Here is a 17,158-nt window from a genome sequence, read left to right on the forward strand (position 1 = left end):
TCTGATGACCATCTGAATCCAATGGGGATGGTATGAGGCCATATTTCAGAAATCCATAGAGTTGCAGGTCAGGAACTCGAGCCAGTTATGTCAAGATAGCAGTACCCTCCAGGCTGCACTGGAGGGTATGTGCTACAAAATACTAAAGTAACATGGGATAAGAATACAATAGGACTGCATCAGGTAATATTCATTCCCCACTTTAACCATTTGCACTGCTATTCCTGAGAGTTTGAGGAATACATTATTGTGAGGGGTAGAGATGGTGTAAATGCAAGCAGGCTTTTTCTACTGAAATTGGGTGAGACGAGAACTAGAGGTCATGGGCTAAGGGTGAAAGGTGAAATGTTTAAAAGCAATATGAGGAGAAACTTCTTCACTCAGAGGGTGGTGAGGGTGTTGAATGAGCTGCCAATAGAAGTGGTGAATGGGGGTGTGATTTCAACATTTAAGAGAAATTTGAATAGATACATAAATGGGAGGGGCAGGGTGCTAATGTCTATATTTTCAGTACAGGTTGATGGAACATGCAGAATATTAGTTTGGTATGGACTAGGTCGGCCAAAGGGCCTATTTTGTGATGTAATATCCTTTGATTCTTCTACCTTATTGAATATGCGTTCACAATTTACGGTGACCAATATGATTCTTTCTACACAGATGTGGTTTGGTAGCGAAGTACACTCTAATGCTGATCAAAATTGTAAGACCAGCTGATCAAGAATGAACGTAGAGATCAGTCTGGAGGAGCAGAGAGCTTGACGCAGCAGAGCATTCAACCAGAAATCAGCAGCAACATTACTGTAACAGGAATTATTTAGAAACGTGGAAAATGGGAGGAGGAGTAGGCCTCTTCAATCATGACTGGTCATCCAAATTCAATAGTGTCAAAGAGCAATACAGCTCAGAAGCAGGTCCTTCAGCCCAACAACTCTGTCACATTGAAGTTGTATCAGGCATTGCTGAGGCCTAATCTGGAGTATTATCTGCAGTTCTGGTCACCTGCCTACAGGAAAGGTATCAATAAGATTGAAATAGCACGGAGAAAATTTATAAGATTGTAGTTGGGACTTGAGGACCTGAGTTAGAGGGAAAAGTTGAATAAATTAGGACTTTGTTTACTGGAGTGTAGGAGAATGAGGGGAGATTGATGGAATACACAATATTATGAGAACTTCACTCAGAGGGTGATGGGAGTTGAATGAGTTGTCTAATGGAAGTGGCGGATCTGGGTTTGATTTCAACACTTAAGATAAGTGAGGATAAGTACATGGATGGGTGGGGAATTGAGGGTTACGGTCCCAGTGCAAGTCCATGGGACTATGCAGAACAATAGTTTGGCATGGACTAGATGGGCCAAATTATCCATTTCAATGTGGTGTTTCATTGGATGCTATGAGTCGAGGCCAACCATATTGTCCATCCAGCTAGTCCCAATTTTCTCCATTCAACATACATCCCTGCAGAACCTCCTGTCCATGTACTTATCAAAGTGCTTCTCAAATGACATTGTTGTACCTGCTTCAGCCAGATCATACCATATGCTGACTCCCTCTGCAAGAAAATGTAGCCCCTCAGGTCCTTTTAAAATCTACCTTCTCTCATCCTAAATCTATGTCCCTTTTGTTTTGGAATCCCCCACCCTGCATTCCATTTTATTTATGACTCTTATTATTTTAAAAATGCCTATAAGGTCATTAATCACTTCCCAATGCTCCAGGGAATAAAAACCTAGCCTGGCCAACATCTCCCTAAAACTCAAGCCCTCTGGTCCAAGCAAAATCATCATAAATCTTTTGCTGCACTCTTTCCATTTTAATCACATTTTCCAGACAATAAGGAGACTAAATCATTTTTCCTATACCAAGGAGATCAAAACTGTACACAGTAGTTCAAGTATGGCCTCAGCAAACATCATGATGTACTGACTCTGAAACTCAGTTCCAGACTGACGAAACCCACCTGGTCATAAGATGAAAGCCAGTGTGCTAAATGCCTTTTATATCACCTTGCAACCTGTGATACTGCTTTCAATGAACTATGCACTTGCTGCCATATACTACCTTGAGATAAACTTTCCTGCAGGCATTCACAGCAGAACAGAGAACTACAATGAAAAACTACACACTAAGACTGACGAACAACCAATGAGAAAAAGAATTGTGTAAATAAGAAAAGTAAATAAATATTACTGAGAATGTGAGTTGTAGAGTTCTTGAAAATTAGTCTATAGGTTGTGGAATCAGATTCAGAGTTGAGGTGAGTGAAGTTATCCATGCTAGTTCAGGAGCCAATAACTTCCTGTATTGCAGGGGTGTCAAACTCATTTTAGGTCATGGGCCGGATTGGGCAAAATGCAGCTTCATGCGGGCCAGATCAGTCGGGTGCGTGCGAACGCAGCTTTCATTGCCTCCATTTTTTCAGCCTGTTCTCATGTGTCTCAGTCTCTGCTATAACTACGAAGTGTTTCACTTCACAAATTCAGTTTCTTATGAAGAAGACTGCTGAGCAAGCATTATTTTTATGATTGGTATTAATTTACAATCATAGGCTTCATATCGCCGGGCCATTAATAATTAAAATAATAGATCTATCTAAAATGATCTTGCGGGCCGGATATAATTATACGCCGGGCCAGATATGGCCCGCGGGCCTTGAGTTTGACACCTATGCTGTATTGGGTGGTGTGGTATCTAATTCTCCTGTACCTCCTTCCCTCTCAATGTCCATAAACTCTTCTAACAGCTTTCCAACCACATCAGGTTCAAAGTTCAAAATAAATTTTATCATTACTTATATGTTACCACATACATTTTCTTGTGGGCATACTCAACAAACCTACAGTGTATAGTAACAGGATCAATGAAAGACCAACCAGCTAGAGTGTTCAGCCAGAGAGCAGAAGACAACAAACTATGCAGATGCAAACATAAATAACTAGAAATAAGTAATGGGAACATGAGATGAAGAATCCTTGAAAGTGAATCCATTGGTTGTGGGAACAGTTCAATGATGGGGAAAGTGAAATTGAGTGAAGTTATCCTCACATACACAAGTGATAACTTACAGTGGTCAATTAGTGTATCAAATAGCACAAGTTTGAGATATGGGAGGAAAGCCACCTGGTCATAGGGAGAATGTGCAAACTCCACAGAGGAGATTGGAATCAATCCTGGATTGTGAGGTATCACCACTGCCAGGATGTGGATTAGTATGTAATAAGTCACAGGATATTTAATATTGCCCCTCATATTGGTTAAGCGACAAACTATTCTCGTCTTCTAAAGCCTGAAGTCACCAAATCATTCAGCAAGAGATCCAGTACCTGTTTTTAATGCCTGTCTAGTCCCTTAAAATTGTCTGCACCACTCTTTGCTACATTCAGAATTAATCTACAATGTGCAGGATATGCCTTCTAACTATGTTGATCTGAATGTAGAACTAGTAAGAATTGGATTGCTCTTTCCCTTTCTACTTAAGGAGTCTTCAACTCATATTCTTGATATTTATTGTTTATTTGTTTATTTATTTATTGTTTTATATTTGCACAGTTTGTTGTTTTTTGCATCTTGGTTGTTTGTCTGTCTTTGTTGTGCATGATTTTTCATCGATTCTATTGTGTTTATTTGTATCTATTGTGAATACTAGCAGGAAGATCACATATTATTATGTTGTTGTTATTATTATTATTAAGTTACAGTATGGAATAAGCCCCAGCAATCCCCCAGTTTAATCCTAGCCTAATCATGGGACAATTTACAATGACCAATTAACCTGCCAATCGGCTGTGGAACCCAAGGAATGTAGAGGAAACCACGACGGTCACAGGGAGAACATACAAGCTCCTTACAGACAGCGGTGGGAATTGAACCCAGTATGGCCATACTGTAAAGCGTTGTGCTAACTACTATGCTACCGTGCCAACCTGTCAGGTAGTTTGATAATAAATGTATTTTGAACTTTAGTAGTGCTTCAGTCCCAGACTTCCCAAGTAAGCTGGCTGTGGTCCTGCAGAGTATTTCAGGGTAAATAAGTCATGTAGGTATAAATGTAGTGACATCATAGTCCATAAGCACCACATTTTGAACTGCCTAATATCAGTACATGCACATCTACTGTTTATTTTAAATTCTCAGGGGTTAAACTAACAGCAAGCCATGAAGAGGATGTTTTCTATAGAGGGGAAGCATAGGACCAGAGGGCACAGCCTCAGAATACAAGAAGATTCTTTTAGAAAAGAGATAAAGAGGAATTTCTTTAGCCAGAAGGTGGTGAATCAGTGGAATTCATTGCCACAGATGGCCGTGGAGACCAAATCATTCAGCAACCTCTTTCAGGACTCTGGGATGTAGTCCGTCTAGTCCAGGTGACTTATCCTTCTAAAGTGCTAGGCAAACTGGAGGTCTTAAGGTGGATAAGACACCTGGACCATATGGACTAGATCCCAAAGTGCTGAAAGAGGTTATGGAAGAAATAGTGATTGCATTGGTCATGATCTTTCAAGAACTACTTGATTCTGGCATGGTCCCGGAAGACAAAAAGTTTGCAAATGTCACTCCACTCTTTAAGAAGAGAGGAAATTATAGGCCTGTTAGCCTAACCACAGTGGGTGGGAAAGTGTTGTACTCCATTATTAAGGACAACTTTTTGGGGAGCTTGGACACTAATGATAAAATAAGCCAAGGTCTGCATGATTTCTGTCACGGGGAATCTTGTCTGACAAATCTGTTAGCATTCTTTGAGGAAGTAACAAGCAGGGTGGACAAAGGAGAGGTATTGGATGTCATTTATTTAGATTTTCTGAAGGCGTTTGATAAAGTGCCTCATATGAAGTAGCTTAATAAGATAAAATCCAATGGTGTTGCAGGAAATATAATGGCATGGATAGAGAGAAGGCTGACAGGCAGGAGGCAGCGAATGGGGATAATGGGAGTTTTTTCTCATTGGTCGCCAGTGATGAGTGTACTTCAGGGGTCAGTATTGGGGCCGCTACTTTTCACGTTGTATGTCAATGATTTAGATAGTGGAATTGATGGCTTTGTGGCAAAGTTTGCTGATGATACGAAGTTAGGTGGAGGGGTAGGTAGTGCTGAGGAAGCAATGCAGCAGGACTTATACAAATTGGAAGAATGGGCAAAAATGTGGCAATGGGAAAAGAATGATAATGCATTTTGGTACAAGGAACAATAGTGCAGCCTATTATCTGAACAGGGTGAAAATTCAAACATCAGAGCCAAGACACCTAGAATGTTAATTCACAGGTTGAGTCTGTGGTAAAGAAGGCAAATGCAAAGGTGGCATTTATTTCAAGTGGATAGAATCTAAAAACAAGGAGATAATGCTGAAACTTTATAACACACTAGTCAGACTGCACTTGGAGTATTGTCAACAGTTTTGGTCCCCTTATCTCAGAAAAGATGTATTGTCATTGGAGAAGAGTTCAGCAGAGGTCCACAAAGATGGATCCAGGAAAGAAGAGGTTAAAATATGAAGAGCGTTTTGTAGTCTTGGACCTGTGCTCAATGGAATCTAGAAGAATGCTTGGGGATCTCATTGAAACCTACTGATTGTTGAAAGGACTAAATAAGATGGATGTGGAGAGCATGTTCCCTCTGGTAGGGGCATCCAGAACTGGAGGACACAGCCTTAAAATTGAGGGATGACCTTTTTGAACAGAAGTAAGGAGAATTTTTTTTAGCCCAAGAGTGGTGAATCTGTGGAATGCTCTGCCACAGACTGCGGTGGAGGCCAAGTCCGTGGTCATATTCAAAGCGGAAGTTGATAGATTCCTGATTGGTCAAGCGGACAGGTGTATGGAGTTGAATGGGATCTGCGAACAGCCATGATGAAATGGGAGAGTGGACTCAATGAGCTCAATGGCCTACTTCTGCTCTTATGCCTTATGGTCTTATACTTAAAGCAGAGGTTGATACGTTCTTGATTAGTAAGGCTATCAAAGTTTATGGGAGAATGCAGGAGAATGTTGAGAGGGATAATAAATCAGCCATGATGGAATGGTGGAGCAGACTTGATGGGCCAAATGTCTGATATCTACTCATATGTCTTATGGTCTAATAGAATGGTATAGTCAGAATATAGATAGAATGTGAACTGTCAATCATGAAAGAAAGACTAAGGAACTCCCATATACTGAGAATACATGTATTTGACAAAGGAAATGGGAGGAATGCAAGGAATCTTCAAGTTATGTAGATGACCAGAGGATCTTTTCAATATTAGCTTCTTAGGGTTGTTCGATAGCTCCATAAATAAGCATGAAGTGGTGGGATATAGATCATATTCAGTCAAAAGAGAATTAGTTTATTATAAACTCAGGAGATTCTGCAGGTATTGAAAATCGAGAACAACACAAACAAAATGCTGGAGGAACTCAGCAGGTCAGGCAGCATCAATGGAAATGAATAAACAGTCGATGTTTCAAGCCAAGATGCTTCATTAGTCAGGAAAAGAAGGCAAAATAAGATGGTGGGGGTGGCAGTACAAGCTGGAAAGTGACAGGCAAAAGCAGGTGAGGGGGAACATGGGTGGATGAAAGATGGATGTGTGAAGAATGGTGGGAGGTGATAGGTGGAATAAGTAAAGGGATGAGTGGACAATGGAAAGAAGGGAACAGAATGAGCGCCAGAGGGAAGTGATGGACAAGAAAAGGAGAAAAGAAAGAAGACAGAAAAAAGGAATGGAAATTGGTAGGGGATGGGGGGAGAGAGAGTAATTTCCAGAAATTAGAGAAATGGATGGCCAAGCCATCAGGATACACAGATGGAATGTGAGGTGTTGCTCTTTCAACCTCAGTGACCTCATCATGGCAGCAGAGGATACCATGGACTGACACGTTGGGATTGGAATTGGGGCCACTGGGCAATCCCACCTCTTGTGGTGGATGGAATGAAGGTTCTTACATTGCATTTGGCACAGTCTTTGCAAGCTGTTCAATGCACTATGTTCGATGTACACATATTTGGAATGGTGTGGTTTTCTTTCATGCTGTAATCTGAAATGTAAAGCCAATCCTTGGTTGAACAAAATACATTTGAATCAGGAAGTTAATGGATTGCTGAGACAGAGAAAATTTTAATTTCAAGTTTAAAACAACTAAGCATGTAAAAGGATATCTTCAATAATCTACATAGTTACTTCAGCTTCCTATTTTCAACTGGCCTTATGAACTTTTTAAATAAATTGCAAATAAGGATCTAGTGCTCTCCCAGTGTTTAAAACAAATAAACTCTTTCTGGGTTTCAAGCCAGATACAGGTATCAATTATAATTGATGTTTCAATGGCAAACTCTGCCTTAGAAGAGTTATAATCAATATTATTGATGCCTGTATTTGGCTTTAAGCCTGAGAGGAGTTTATTCATCTAATTGGAAGTATTTCAACACTCAATTTCCAAAATAGTTACTGTATGATGTGACAAGTTTACATCTGAACTTGAGGGGACCAGTACTCTTGTGGGCAAGTTTTCTACAGCTGTTGGTAGGGAGCAGGTGTTTAAACTAGGTTTGATGTTTTATAGGATCCAGAGTGATAGGTCAAAAGATGGGACAGTTGGTATAAAGGCTGATGCAACATATAGAGAGATTGTGAGGAAGGCCAGGCGGTGGCTAAAGCAGGCATGGGCAAACTACGGCCCGCGGGCCATATGCAGCCCGTTAAGCTTTTTAATCCGGCCCGCAGAACTTGATGAAATTATATTAATAAACCTTGTTAATGTTTTTTCCCGGCAATTCTGGCATTTTCCCAATAGATGACCCATTGTGGCAACCCATTTCCTGGCACATCCGAACCGGCTCACAATTAGCCAGCGTTCCGGCTATGGGAGATAGCCTGCAGGGATTTGCAAGCACAGAGCTTTGGAGCCTCTGTGCAGGGGGGGGGCAGGTTGAGGGAGGCTTAAAAGTGAGGCTGGGGATTTCGAATAAAGTTTTTTTCTTTGACTGCAGTTACCGACTCCGTGTCGTAATTTTAGCGCTGCATGTAGCACACCGCTACACATTGACCTTTGTTGAGGTGCAGCGTATTACTCCACATTTGCGCTTTACTCTTTGTTCGGCTCGACCTATTTGTGTGAACAGGTGTTCAGCGTCATGAACATCAACAAAGCCAGCCACAGATCCAAGTTAACTGACCAACACCTCAGATCCATCCTGAGAATCGCCACAACAAAACTAAATCCAGACTTTGATGCGCTGGCTAAAAGGGGAGACCAACAACACTGTTCCCACTGAAATTAAAAATAAGTTTCTTCGTTGTGTTATGTAAAAAATGCATTTGAAAATATTTTTTTCAATAAGCCTTACATGTTACATGTCATTTCTGTTAAGTGATGGACATGAGTAGTGCGCAGGTGCACGGACGTTCTCAAAATAAAAAATGCGCTCCAGATCAAATAACGCGCTCCGCATACTGGCGCGCTCTCACCGTTCTGTCATTGTGCAGGTCGTTGTTGAGTTTTGGCACAGGGGACAATTGAATAAGAAGGAGCAGGACAAGTAGACCTGCATCTCCTACCGTTTTTGAAAGGAGGAGAGTGATGATGATAATATCTTGAAGGATAACAGAATTTTCAGTGCTTTAAAATAATAACTGTTACTATTAAAAAAGCTGTATTTTATTCATTTAATTTTCAGTGTTTTAAAAGTCATTTCAATAAATAGCTAAATACCATGGGACTTCAAAGACAGATATTTTGTTGTAATGCATTTGTTCATTTTCAATTGAAATTAAAGCACATGTTTTCTACATATCCCATGATATTTTATTTTCTCTTATGAGGTGTATTACCAAAACACTCCGTCCATCTGCTCCTGGTCCGGCCCCCCTGTCAAATTTTAGAACCCTTTGTGGCCCTCAAGTCAAAAAGTTTGCCCACCCCTGGGCTAAAGCATAATTCCTGTCAGTTGTATGGGTTGAAATCTGTCTATGCAAAAAATATCAAGTACAAAGGGATGAACATAGAGCATGGATCAATATATGGACTATGCCATTGTGGCCATTTGCAGAGACTTGGCTGTCCAAGGGCAGGAAGAACTGCTGGATGTTCCAGGGTTTAGATGCAACAAAAGGGACAGATAGGGAGGTGAAAGAGGTAGGTGGTGTGGTGGTTTTGCTAATCAGGGATTGTCTAACAATTACAGAAAGGAAAGAGGTCCTGGAGAGATCATCTACTGAGTCAGACACAGGAAGGGAGCAATAACTCTATTGAGAGTATTCTACAGACATCCCAATAGTAACAGAGACAATGAGGTGCAGAACAGTAGGGATATTTTGGAAAAGTGCAAAAGTGACAGGGTTGTTGTCAACTTCCCTAATATTGATTGACAACTCTGTAGTGGAAAAGTTTTAGATGGGACAAAATTAGTTAGGTTTCTTCCAGAAAGGTTCTTAACACAATATATAGACAGGCTGACTAGAGGGGAGGCCATTTGGATCTGGTACTAAGCAATGAACCAGGTCAGGTGACAGATCTCTCAGCAGGTGAGCATTTTGGAGACAGTGACCATCATTTTCTGTCCTTTGCCATAGCGGTCAGGGAGAGCAACAGACTATATGGAAAAGTTTTTTTATTGTGGGAGGACAGATTATAATGCTATTAATTAGCAATATGGGAGTGTTCATTGGGAATAGATGTACTCAGGTAAATGCTCAATAGAATTGTGGAGGTTGTTTAGGGTGCACTGTCACAGGAGCTGGAAAGTTTCTCCCATCGAGGCAGGGAAAAGATTGTATGGTGAAGGAACTATAGTTGACAAGAGATGTGGCACTTCCAATCAATAGAATGAAAGAAACTTAAGCAAGCAAAGATCATGCAGAGCTCTTGACATTTATTATTTAGTCAGGGAAAGGTTTGAAAGGGACTTAGGAGAGCTAGAAAGGTACATAAGAATGCCTTGGTAAGTAGGATTAAAGAAAGCCTAAGCTGTTCTACACATACTTGAAGAATAGGAGGATAACCAGAGTGAGGGTAGGACTAATCACAGGTAAAAGAGGAAACATGCGCTTGATGTAAGTGGAGGTAGGAGAAGTCCTTAATGAATACTTTGCATCAGTATCTACCAGTGAGAAGGAGCTTGACAAATGTGAGAACAGCATAAACAGCCTCATATGTTAGAGCATGTCCATATTAATAAAGAGGATATATTTGAACTTTTGAAAAACTCTAGGTGCATTTAGGAACGCATACACAATGCTGGTGGAACGCAGCAGGCCAGGCAGCATCTATAGGAAGAAGCCCTTCGGCAGGACCGAAACGTCAACAGTGCTTCTCCTTATAGATGCTGCCTGGTCTGCTGTGTTCCACCAGCATTTTGTGTGTGTTGCTCGAATTTCCAGCATCTGCAAATTTCCTCATGTGGGGCATTTAGGATTCTCTTAGATACACCAATGCTTGAAAGAAAAATGGAAGGCTATACAGGAGAGAAAGGTTAGATTGATCTTGAGAAGGTTAAAAGCCTGGCACATCATTGTGGGCCAAGAGGCCTGTACTGAGTTGTATGTTCTATGTTTAAAGTGAATGGAAATCTGAATGCAGTGAGTATTAGAACAAAATGTATCTGTCTGGGTGCTTATCCCTGTCTATAAGTATGTTGCCACACATTGGTAGATAGGACTTGTAACACTGTCATTGAAGAAAAGAGGGAGATAGAGAAAACTATGAACTTTGGAGCAGTTAATACGATCCAATTGTAGGACAACTTTGGAATCTATCATTAAGTAAAAAGTGATTAGCCACAAAGGATAACAATAGGACTAATCAGTCAATATGCATTGAGATAAGAAACTATGTTTAATAATTAAAAGTGTTTTTGAGGTTTTAACCAATGGATTAGGTCATGGTCAGCCAGCTATTGTGATGTATTTGGATATTCAGAAAGCCTTTGAGAAATTGCTATTCTTAGGAAACATAACACATTTGACAGGGGTAATGTATTGGTGTAGAATGAGGATTGTTTTAATGTAAGTCAGAAATTGATCATTTTCAGATTGTGAATCCTATAAAGAATAGTCTGATTTTGGGATTGATGCTGGAATCTCAGCTGAGCTTAATCTGTAGCAGTGATGTTGAAGTCTGTAGCAGATATGGAAGCCTATAGAAGCGATATGGAAGTCTAGAGCAGTGATATAGAAGACGGTGTTCAGGTATAATTTATCAATGACTGCTAGTAATCTGGCTCAGAGTGGTAATGTGGCTGGTGAAGAAGATTTTAAAAGGCTTCAAAGAAACACTGTATATACAAAATAAAAAATCAGTGAAAGAAGAAGTGTGTGCAATATAATATGGAACAGTATCAGGCCATCCATTGTAACAGAAAAAATAGAAAGAAAGGATTTGTATTTTTAAATGGTGTGTGAATGAGAGATACTAGTGTTCAGATAAACATGCATGTGCAGTGTGTCACTGAGAAAGATTAGCTCTATTCATCACATGTACATCTAAACATTGGAGCATATGGGATGTCTTGGAAGGGATAGCAGCCCTGGAGAAGGAGCTTGTCATGTTCATTCTGGGGCAACTCACTCACTTTAGTCCCCAACAGGCACACAGCTCTCACCTATGGCTCCAAGTAGCTATTCGCATGTGACAGTGGCCACACCCAAGTACACTGCTTTGACAGATGGGCCTAAACATGTGAGGGTAGCTAGTGGCTTCATACCCTGGTGAGGTAGAGACATATCTGTTCTACCATGCAAAGCCAGCTCTGGTGGACTGGGTGGTTGAGATCTACAGGGAGATCCAATGGCCAGGAAGGGAGTTCTGCAAAGCTCTGTGGAAACTGAAGGTCATGATAAAGCAAAGAAGATGTCATGATCATCCACTGACACCAAGGAACACTTCTGTTTGTGATGCTTGTTCATACCACTGGTCCCAAAACTCTGAACTTGTAATATTGGAACTGCCCCGGAGCAATGGTTTTTCCATCTTAAAAACTCTCTTGCACAGGTTTCTTGTCATCACCGGACATGATGGACAACCACCACATCAAAATATACAGAGAAATATGTTCTTTGCATCATATCAAATCAGCAAAGATTGAGCTGGGTAGCTCGAGAGTGTCACCATGCTTTTCGCAAAGACATAGCATGCCCACAACTCACTAACCCCAACTGTGCATTGTGGGAGGAAATTGGAGCACTGGAAGGAAATTCACATCCTCATAGGGAGAACGTGCATACTCCTTACAGAAAGTGGTAAGAATTGAACCTGGATCTTTCAACTGGCACACTGTAATGTGTTGTGCTAGTCACTATACTACCATGCTGTACATAAAGGTACAGCAGAGAATAAGGAAGGGCAACAATATATTGGCCATAATTGGAGGAGGAGTTGGTTACAATCATCAAAAAACATCTTAGTCTAATTATAAAGTGCTCAATTGAGACTTCATATGGAAGACTACGTACAGGACTGGGTTCCCTGTCTAGGGAGTATAGAGAAAGTTCAATAATGAGTATGAAATAACATGAAATGAAAGATCATGACATAAGATAAAGAGCCCTTAAAGTGAGACCATGAGTTGTGGGAACACCAGAAATAGAATGAGTGTATTTATCCCTCTTTTTCTCAACAGCTTGATGGTTGGGGGATAGTAACTGTTTTTGAACCTGGTGGTATGAGTCCTGAGACAGTTGTACCTTCTACCTAATGACAGCAGTGAGAAAAGAGCATGGCCTGGCTAGTGAGGATCTTTTATGATGGATGTTGCTTTTCTAAGCCCCACAGATTATTGCTGGAATAGTAGACATGTTAAATGAGGAAAGATTAGGAAGTCTGGGCTAATTCTCTTGGACTAAGAAGCAAACTGAAATATATACAATTTTAAGAGACTTGACAGAGTGAATACAGAATCGATGTCAACCATGGCTGCTGTTTTAGAAGCAGGAATCATTGTACCAACACAAGGGGTTAGCCATTTGGAACAGACAGGAGGGGATGCCAATATACCCATGAGGGCAGTAAGACTTTGGATTTCTCTTCCCAAATGGGTTGTGGAAAGCCAGTTACTGAACATTTGCAAGTAAGAAATTGATAAGGACATTGATTACCTTAGCTATTGATATTAAAAGAATCAAGGTATATGAGACTGATGCAGGAAAGTGGCAGTCAAGTGAAATGTCAGCACTGGTTCAGAAACAACTACCTTCCCATAACTACCAAGTTCTTGAACCAACCTGCACAAACCTAATTCTAATTCAGGTATGCAACACAACAGACACATTTTGCGCTAACTTATTGTAGGGGAAGTTACAGCTGTGTGGTGGATAAAATTTCTGGCCTTAATATTCACCCTTTCTGGTTTCAGAGATCATTCAGCTTTTTTGCTGGGTTGACAGCCCAAAGTTGACCCTACCACATCAAGGTATAAGAATTTTCGTGGATTTGCAACTAAGATTTTTGTGAACAGCTCTTGTATAAAATAACACTAGAAGTAACTTAATATTAGGGTTTTTATGAAGGCATGTGGAGTATTGGCTTGCATTAATCAGAGCAGCCACAAGATAATGTCGCAGCTCATAAAACTCAGATTAGATCACACTTGGAATATCATGTTCAGTTTTGGCCGCCTCATTATAGAAAGGATGTGGAAGATTTAGAGAGGGTGCAAAGGATATTTGCCAGAGAACTGCCTGGATTCGAGGGCATGTCCTATGAGGATAGCTTGAGTGAGCTAGGGCTTTCATCTTTGGAGTGAAGGAGGATAATACTTGATTTGTTAGAGATGTACAAGATGATAAGAGGCATAGATCAAGTGGATAGGCAGAGACTTTTTCCTAGCTGGAAATGGCTAATAAGGAAATTAGTGTGACTAGAGGAAAGTACAGGAGAGATGTCAGATGTAAGTTTTTTAGACAGAGAGTGGTAGATGCATAGAATGCCTTTCCAGACTGGTGGTAGAGGCAGATCCATTAGGGCCATTTACAAGACTCTTATGTAGGTGCATGGATGATAGAAAATGGATAACTATGTAGAAAGAAAGGGTTAGAGTGAACTTAGAGCAGGTTGAACAGTCAGTACAAATCATGGGCCAAAGTGCTTTCCTGTGCTACAATTATATTTGCCTGTGGTCTATGTGTTTTTCCAAACTAATGACTTGTTTTGAATAATCTTTTTCTTCACTGTTTCTGTTCTTATTTTACAGCTACCTCACTGTATTTGTGTCTATTTTCAATAAACTCAACTTGACTGGCACAGAAGTCTGAATACCTTTAATTTCTTTCTAAATTGTCCTTATGTTCTTAATCACTTTTGTGCAGTCATTGTAATTCTTGTAGCTTGTATCAATGTCCCTGGGACAAATTTTTGGCATTGATTACCATGACAATGTTCTATTTCTTCACTCATATTGTCCAGAGCAGATCCTGCCTCTCTTGCAGATAGGTTGTAACTCTCCTGCCCTTCAAATCTTTCACCAGGGAATGCCCAGTCACTTATTTATCAATGTTGGGACACAAGAAACTGCAGATGCTGGAATCCAGAGCTACACATTAGATGCTGGAGGAACTCAAGAATGCAGGTACGGCACCTTGAAGAGGACAAAGGTCGGTTGTCACCGGAAAAATAAGCAGAGGGGCGGACTTCAAGCCAGATGAAACCGTGAGGCCTGAGAGCAGAAAACAAACTGGTGGTCAGCCCCACTGCTCCGTGCTAGCCAAGATCCCCCACCTGAGCTTGTATGTCTGCCTGAGTTTGATCCATCTCCCTCATTTCTCACTGGTACCATAGGGTGGGAGGTGCAGGCGTTTTGGATCCCACACCACCAGGTACAGGAACAGTTGCTACCTTACAGCCATTGGGCTCTTGGACCGGCTTCACAGAACTGAATCCGCAGCCATGGACTCACTTTTGGGGACATTGCAGCTGACGTTCTCCATATTGTTTACTTACTTTTTTATTATAGGTACTATTTTAAACATTGGATGCTTGTCGGTTTTTAATTTTTTTATGGATCCTATTGTACTTCTTTGTTTTCCTGTAGGTGCCTGCAAGAAGATTAAGCTCAAGGTTGTATTCGGTTTACATACGTTGATAATAAATTTTCGTTGAACATTGAACTTAGCAGATCAGGCAGCATCTAGGGAAGGAAATAGACTAATCATGCTTTGGAGCAAGAGCCTTCATCTGGTCCAGATGAAGGGTCCTGGCCCAAAAGGTCAACTATACGTTCCCCTCCATAGATGCTGCCTGACTTGCTGAGTACCTCCAGCATGGGTATCAATGTCACCCAGGTCAGTGAGTTCCAAAATATCTGCTTAAAGCAAAGCAAACTTGCTTCAAAAAAAAAATGTCTGCTTTTAAGAAAAAGATTGAAGTAAAGCTCTCCCCGTGATATCTGGCACCCTGCTCCGGTGTGAAGCTAATGAACATTGTGTCTAGCAATAGCTGTGTGTAACACCAACGTAAATGAGCACGCAGCAAAAATCCGGCTGCTAGCTGCTTTAGAAGTATCGGGCGCCACATTGCGATCCCTGTGCACGTTGCTAGGGAGTATTGAACTTGGCTTTCTCTGTCTTATCACTGCGAGCAGTCTGTCAGACAGAAACCTCAACAAAACATATTTTGTTTATGAATTAACTAAAGGCTTAAAATTAAAAACATCTCAAGGAATGTTACGATCAAATGCAAAATCATATTACTTAATGTGATTTAGGATTAGGTAGGATGAGATATGATAGGAAATGAAATTGCATGATGATTTTTCATAAAATGGTACAGCATAATCACAAATTTTGTTATCTCTCAGATTCAAGTTGAGGTTTTTGCAAAGGAAGTAATTAAATTTATACATATTACATCCCCATTCAATATTTTTAAACAATATTGATGAATTCCCTAAACTTTAACTCTTGGCTGATTCAATGGGTTTTCTGCCTTAAGTATAGTTATGCACTTTGGAATTGAATGAATTCTAAATAGCAGAGGCCAGAACACAGCATGGATTTCACAGTGTTCATGCCTGATAAATGTACTGAGGGAAGCACACACCTTCACACTGTTTTCTCATTACCATGATTGCTGCATGCAGCCAGCACTCATCCTACACTACATTGTGTGCACACATCAGCAGGGGCTGTAATATTGTTACTTGCTGGCACTATTTAAAAAAGAAGGCTGTGCTGCTTAAAGGCAGGCTACATTCCTTAAAGAAGTGCCTCGTGGTGACTGGAACTGTTAAATTCATTTGGATAAAGATGATAAGCTTTATTTGATTGGCTCCATTAGTCACATGTGGACCAAAAGACTATGAAACATAAGAGCAGAATTAGGCCATTTGCACATCGAGTCTGTACGAATTTTCAACCATGGCTGATTTATTATCCCTCTCAACCCCATTCCTTGCCTTCTCCCCATAACATTTGGCACCCTTACTAATCAAGAACATATCAACCTCTGCTTTAAATATAGAATCAGAATCAGGTTTATTATCAACAGCAAATGTCCTGAAATTTGTCAACTTAGCAGCAGCAGTTCAATACAATACATAATATAGAAGAAGAGGAAAGAAAATACAAATAAATAAATAAGTAAATCAATTTACAGTATACGTATATTGAACAGATCAAAATCGTGAAAAAAGTGAGGTGGTGTTCACAGGTTCAATGTCCATTTAGGAAAAGGATGGCAGAGGGGAAGAAGCTATTCCTGAATCACTGAGAATGTGGCTTCAGGCTCCTGTACCTCCTACCTGATGGTAACAGTGAGAAAAGCGCATGCCATGGGTGCTGGAGGTCCTTAATAATGGACGCTGCCTTTCTGAGATACCGCTTCTTGAAAATATCCTGGGTAATTTGTAGGCTAGTACCCAAAATGGAGCCAACTAAATTGACAGCTCTCTGCAGCTTCCTTTGGTCCTGTGCAGTAGCCTCCCCATACCAGACAGTGATGCAGCCTTTCAGAATAGTCTCCACGGTAACATATATAGAAGTTTCTGAGTGTATTTGTTGACATACCAAATCTCTTCTAAATAATGTATAGTCACTGTCTTGCCTTCTTTATAACTGCATCGATATATTGGGACCAGGTGAGGTCCTCAGAGATCTTGACACCCAGGAACTTGAAACTGCTCACTCTCTCCACTTCTGATCCCTCTATGAGGATTGGTGTGTGTTCTTTCATCTTACCCTTCCTGAAGTCCTCAAT

The sequence above is a fragment of the Hypanus sabinus genome, chromosome 1 (genome assembly GCF_030144855.1).
Source record: "Hypanus sabinus isolate sHypSab1 chromosome 1, sHypSab1.hap1, whole genome shotgun sequence".
Classification (NCBI taxonomy): Eukaryota; Metazoa; Chordata; class Chondrichthyes; order Myliobatiformes; family Dasyatidae; genus Hypanus; species Hypanus sabinus.